Raw genomic sequence first — 6,421 nt, forward strand, 5'->3', positions numbered from 1 at the left:
ATCGGCGGGGGGGGGAGGGCTGCGGCAGGAGTCGGGGCCCAGCGAGCTGCCCAGGAACGGAGCTCCTGCTGGCTGCTGGGTCCGAGGCCCACACAGGCCCAGGTCCCTGCCCCGTCCAGGCTGAGGCCTGGTGCCCCACCTCTGGCCTGCTCCGCCCCTTGACCCCGTGCTGGGGGCAGAGCCTGGAAGGCGGGGGCTGGGCAGGCTCTGGCCTCCCCCTCTGTTCTGCCCCCCCCCACCCCCCCGGCCTCGCAGTGGTCCTGGGGGGGCCTCCTGGGGTGGGGCTCCAGAGTGCCTCAAGGGGCAGTGAGTGCTCCCGCTGCCCCAGACCCCCGCCCAGCCCCATTTCCTGTCTGGGCCTGGGCGGCTCCCTTGGCAAAGAGGCCACAATTGTTCTCCACGCTTCCCCCAGTTGCCTGCAGAAGGCCGGTCACCCGCCCGGCCTGGGGCGCAGCGCTGGACACGCCCTCGGCGCATCCTGGGCCTGCTGGGAACAGTGCGAAAGTGTGAGGCAGACACTCGGGGACCCCAAGAGAGAGCGAGGGTCAGAGGGAGCACACAGAGACCCCGACACCTACACACAGGCCAGAGAGGGGAGCCAGGGGGGCACCAGAGAGATGAGGGGACAAGGTGGAGGGGTCTGGAGGGGGAGCCCGGTGGGCAAGGGCAGGGGACAATGAGGAGGACTGGCCCCAGAGGCAGACACCGTGCCAGACAGGCCTTGGGGCTCTGAGCTCTGGAGACTCCTTCTGGGCTTCCCCATCCTGTTCCTCCCAGGCCAGGCTAAGCCATCTGTCCTCAAGTGCCACCTACAGGCCAGGTGTCCCTGGGGCCAGAAGGCGCACACATCCAGGTGGGCCTCTCTGGGTTCCTGGGCCGCAGGCCCGTGCAGGGCGAGGCTTTATCCCCTGGAGTTGGGGGCCTGCACCCTGGTCTCCCCCTAGCTCCGCTGCAGACTGGAGTAGGGGCTGACAGGGTGGTGGCTGTGGGAACCGTGGTAATTTGTCCAGGGGGCGGGGGCTGCTCCAGCTCCCTTTGTCTCCCCGGCCAGGGCCCTGCCTGGGGGCGGGGGGTGCCCAGCTGCTCTGGGGATTTATGTCTCCGCTGGCAGCGCCCTGGGGAGCAGCTCCGTCAGCACCTGCCAGGTAAACAGCGTGCACCTGTGGCTCTGGCAGGCAGGGGTAGGGCAGCCGTCCAGCCCCTGAGGGCTCCTGCCAAGGGGCTGCAGAGGGGTGTAGCCACCGGCAGAGCCTCCCTGAGCCCACTGCGCTGTTGGCCCGGCCCAAAGATGGACCAAGAGCCTGAACCGCAGGGCCCGGACATGCCCTCCCACCCCCAGGAAGCTGGCCCGGGGTCACCTGACACAAAGATGTCCAGAGGACGGGCAGCCATGGAGCCACCTTCCCTGGGGGCGGGGGAAGCTGGGCGCAGCAAGGCCAGGGAGACGCAGGGGAAGGGACGAGGGTCCTGGAGGCCACACGGGCCCAGAGCCGCCCCGCACACTCTGCGGCCCCTCACAGGGCCCCGGGCCGTGCCTCGTGATGTGCCTTGTGACGTGCCACTCCACGTCACTGCACATCTGCCACGCCGTGCCGCCTGGCTGATGACACAGTGGTGCCCCTGAGCCCTGAGGTCCGGCGGGAATGGCCCTTCCCTCTGGGCCTGCATGCTGACCGCTGTCCTTACTGCCCCTTGGTGTCTCCTCAGGCCAGAGACCTGGAGGGACTGTCCTCTCCACCGTCCTGCCTCTTCCTGTGAAGCGACAGGGACGCAGGCCCATGGACTGAGCTCCACCGTCCCCACCCTGCCCTCTGCTCAGCCCAGGGCGTGGGGTCTCCGCGAGGAACTTCCGCCCCCCAGGCACCCCACATCCCCCCAACCGGGAAGGGGCCTCTCGGGCACTCCCGGTGACTCACTACCTCCCTGTGCGGGGTTCTGCCGCGTCAGCTGCTGTTGGCTTCAGATTGTGGTAAAGTTTGCCATTTAAACTCTCTTAAAGTGTACAGTTTAGTCGCATTTACAGTCACATTGTTATGCAGCCATCACCTGTAGCTAGTTCCAGAACATTCTAATCCTCGAAAACAGTCCTGCCCCATCCCCGCCCCAGCCCTAGGCAACCACCCATGTGCTTTCTGTGTCCGAGCTTCTGCCCGTCCTAGGCCCTTCGCACAGGGCGGGGGTGGGGGGGCCACCCGCCCCCTCCTCTGGTCATCGTGCTCTTGCGGATCATCCATGTGGTCGTGGACGTCGGAGCCTCTTTCTTTTTTACGGCTGAATATTATTCCACCGCGTGGGGCGGGCCACACGCTGCTGGTCCGCTCACCGCCGGTGGGCGGTCGGCCGTCTCCGCCTTTCGGCTGCTGGGATCGGCGTGCGCGCTTTCGTTCGAGCATCTGTCTTCGGCTGTCCTGGGTTTCGCGTGGGAGGGCGATTGCCGGGCGGTTCGCCACGTTTAACCTGAGGAACTGTCAGACCGTCTTCCCCGACAGCTGCTCTGTCTTAGGTCCCCACCGGCAGTGCGGGAGGGTCCACGTTCTTGCCGCCACTTGCTACTGTCCGCCTCTTTGATCCCAGCCGCTCGAGTGGGCGTGAGGCGGGTGTCACTGTGGTTTGACGTGCGGCTCCCGGTGACCAGGGAGGCTGAGCATCCCTCGCGGGCTCGTCGGCCGTTCGCGTGTCTTCTTCGGAGCGGTGTGCGTCGCGGTCCTTCGCCGGTTCTCGAGCTCGCTCTTCGTTGTGGTCGGCGAGGGCCGTGGAGGTCTTCGTGTACTCTGGACACCAGACCCCGTCAGACGTGACGCGATCTGCCAGCGTTTTCCTCGCGTCCTGCCGGAGGTTTTCGCGCTCTGTTAGTAGTGTCCCTTGATGCACAGACGTGTTTAATTTCGATGGAGTCCAGTTTTTCTCTTTTTTCCTCTTTTTGTTGCTCGTGTTCTGGGTGTTATATCTAGGGAGCCGTCGCCAAAGCCAAGTTTATGAAGACTATGTTTTCCTGTAAGAGTTTTAAGTCTTAAATTCAAGTCTCTGTTCCATTTTGAGTTCATTTTCGTGTGTGGTGTGGGGTAGGGGTTCAAGTTCATTCTTCTGAGTGTGGATGTCCAGTTTTCCCAGCACCATTTGTTGAAAAGACTGTCTTTTCCTCATCAAATGGCCGTGACGTTCCTGTTGAAAGTCCACTGACCGCAGATGTGAGGGGTTATTCCCGGGCCCCCTGTTCTGTTCCATTGGTCTGAGGCAGGACCACGCTGTTCTGATCATTGTAGCTTTGTAGCAGGTTTCAAATCAGGAAGGACGGTGTCTCCAGGTTTCTTCTTTTCAAGATTTCTTTGGCCATTCAGAGTCCCTTGCAATTCCATACGAATCTGAAGAATTTCTTTTCTTTCTCTGCACACAATCAAAAAAGAAAGAAAAAAAAGAAGAAAAAATCCCATTGGCAGTTTCCAGCTACTTCTCAAAAAAAGATGAACTGTGGAGAGGAAGCGGGGCCGGTGGTGCCCAGTCCTGCTGGTTGCCGTCAGCTCGCTTAGGGCCTGGGGCAGTGGGGAGAGCAGGTCCTGTCAGCGGCGATGGGAACCGCGGCCGGGTCTGAGCAGGGCGCGACTCTTCCAGCTGCCACAGGGTCTGAACAGGGCGCGACCCCTCCGGCCGCTGTGTGGCTGGGGCGAGCCGCATGGAGGACAGTGCCCTGTGCTGGGCAGGCTGCACAGGGCCACACGGACTGGAGTGACGCGTGGCGGGGCTTGCGGTGAGAGCATGGAGGAGGCGGGAGTGACACCAGGGCGTCTGTCTGGGCAGCTAGCAGTGCACCGGGAGGGCGGGGAGGGGCAGCTGGGGTGGGCAGTCCTTGGGGACAGGGGAGAATGTGCTGCGTCCTGGTCCTTTCTAGCCCAGGGTGCTCATGGATGTCGGGTGGAGGAGCAGGCATGTGGAGGGCATGGCGAGGGCCATGGGGTCGTGTATGTAGCCGAAGACGGACCCTCAAAGAGAGAGGAGGAGCAGGAGGTGAACCCCAGAGAGGGCCGGGGACTTTGCAGACAAAGGGTCATGTGGCCAATGCAGTGGGGACCAGCCGCAGGGGTCCAGAGCTGGCCTGGGAGGGGGCACGTGTGGACGCAGCCAGGAGGCAGCACAGGGCTGGGGTGAAGGGGGAGCCGGCTTTGCGGAGGCCTTGGATGCCGGGCCTGGGGGCACCTTCCAAGGAGGGAGAGGGCGGGCCCGTCCTGCCGCTGCGTCCAGCCCTCTCGCCCTCCCGCACTTGCTGGCGCTCTTGCTTGCTGGTTCTCCTGGTCCGCGGAGCAGAGACCCCTCCTCGCTCGGCCGGAACTGGGAGCAGGCTCTGTTCAAGGCGGCCACTGCAAGCCGTTGGCAGCACGGGTTATGTGGGGTGGGGGTCTCTCACGCTGGAGGGCCGCCTACCTCCGAGCCCGCTGGGCCCCCTCGCTTCTGTTCAGCGGCCAGGGCCATTGTTCAACCTGGAAGGGGAGGACCCGGCCCCTCACCCTGGGTCTCCCCGTTCCTGTCCCCGCCTCAGAGGCCGAGGCAGTTGACCAGGGCCCTCCTGCCTGCTGAGCCTGCCTTCCTTTGGCCGTCTGTCCTTTGGCCTATGCATGGCTCCAGCCTATCAGGCTGATGGAGCTTCCCGGGACCCCCAACTAGGACCGCAGGGCAGGACCTAGGGGCGGCCCAGCACCTTCAGCCACCTTCTGAAGCAGAGATGGGCACCTGGGTGGCTGTTGGGGTGTCTGTGGCTCCATGTGAGCTGGGCAGGTGGGGACAGCAGAGGGGGTCACTGGGTCCCTATGCTCTCCCGCCGTCCCCTGTCCCCCCACCCTCGGCCACAGGCTCTGCTCCAAGTCAGGCTGGCACCACTGCACGTGCTCTGGGCAGGCGGAAGGTGAGGGGACAGCAGTCTCCCTGCTGCAGGGCCATCCAGGCCCCAGCGCTCCCTGCAGCACCCCTGCAGCACCCCCAACCCCCAGCCCCAGGGTCTCGGGCCTGCGGGTCCTCTGCAGCAGCACCTCGATCTTGAAGGCAAAGATGGAGGCCAAGTTTGCCTCATCTCACGGGTGCCCCCAGGGCCCGAGGGCTGTTTGTCAGGAGTCCTGTCCCTGAGGCCCAGCCCACTTGCCCCCTGGGGGGTGATGCAAGGTGGCCTGGAAGGAGCAACAAGAGGCAGGGCGTGGCGTGGGGCCTGCGGGGCCTGCGGGCCTGCAGCGGGGTAGTGCGCGAGGTCAGTGGTCTTGGAGGCCCAGGGGCAGGGGGCCAGAAGCTGGAGGAGGAAGTGGTAGGCTGGGACCCCAAGCAGCAGAGGAGTGGGCTGGGGCCCCAGGCCTCTGGGCTGTCCCCCTCCTGGGCGCCGGGGCCTGCAGGTGCTGGCTGTTTTGGAAACCGGCCCGTGCGGCCAGGCACATGGGGCGGCTGCCTGGAGCCAGGGTCCCTGGAGATCTCCCCGTGACGTCCTTCTGGGACCTCAGGCTCCTAGCTGTGCCTGCTTTGTTCCCTTGGGCACGTGCCCAGGACTCGTGCCCAGGCCTGCCCTGGTGTCCCCCTGGGGGGTGGCTCGGGCTTCTGGATCAGACTTCTAAGGGCCTATCTTTTCCTACTGCCCCTCCGATAGCCCCTGGGGGCTATGGGGTCAGGCTGTGGGTGGGCACTGAGGTGCCCAGACCTCGGAGAGAGACCATGGGGAGGAAGCCCCTACAGAGGGTGCAGGGGTGAGGGGCTGTGGGTCAGCCCTGTCTGAGGCCAGGGCCATGTGTACCACACCCCTGCTGCCTGGCCCTGCACCCCATGGGGCATGGGTGCTGCCTCCAAGGACGGGCCCCACGGAGAGGCAGGACAGGCAGCACCCAGGCTTGGCCTCCTTCAGCCTCAGTTCCCCTTTGTGCAGGAAGGGCCTTGGGGCTCTGCCCCCTCCCGCCCCTGGGCTCACTGCAACCAGGCTGCTGAGGTCTGAGGCTCTTGATGCGTTTAAAACCTCTTTCAGGTTTTGGACAAAATGACCTTGCTGTTGTCACATTCAAACAAGACTGAAGAGGACAAGGAAGAGCCTCCAGAACATGAAAGCCTCTGAGCTCTGCGGAAGGACAGTGGGCTGCAGGGGGCCAGAGCCCCTGGGGCCTGGACAGAGAAGGGGTGGGGGGTCGCACCTGGTCACGCACGGCTGGTCAGGGCAGCGCGCCAGGCCCCGAGCAGGCGGGCAGCGCCCAGGACTTCAAGGCCGGGGTCCCTACAGCCGGGCCCTCTCGGGGCAGTGCCTGGCCTTGCCCTGGCGTGAACTGTCCGCTCGGCGCAAAGTGGGGAGCGGGTGCTTCTCTGGGGCCGGACGGTGGGTGAGCAGCGGCCACACGTTTGCGCAGCGGGCGCCCTGCCCCGCTACCCGCCCCCTGCGGCGGCCTGGGCTGCGGCCCGCCTCTCAGGG

This window comes from Pteropus alecto, unplaced genomic scaffold (genome assembly GCF_000325575.1).
Source record: "Pteropus alecto unplaced genomic scaffold, ASM32557v1 scaffold700, whole genome shotgun sequence".
NCBI classification, from domain to species: domain Eukaryota; kingdom Metazoa; phylum Chordata; class Mammalia; order Chiroptera; family Pteropodidae; genus Pteropus; species Pteropus alecto.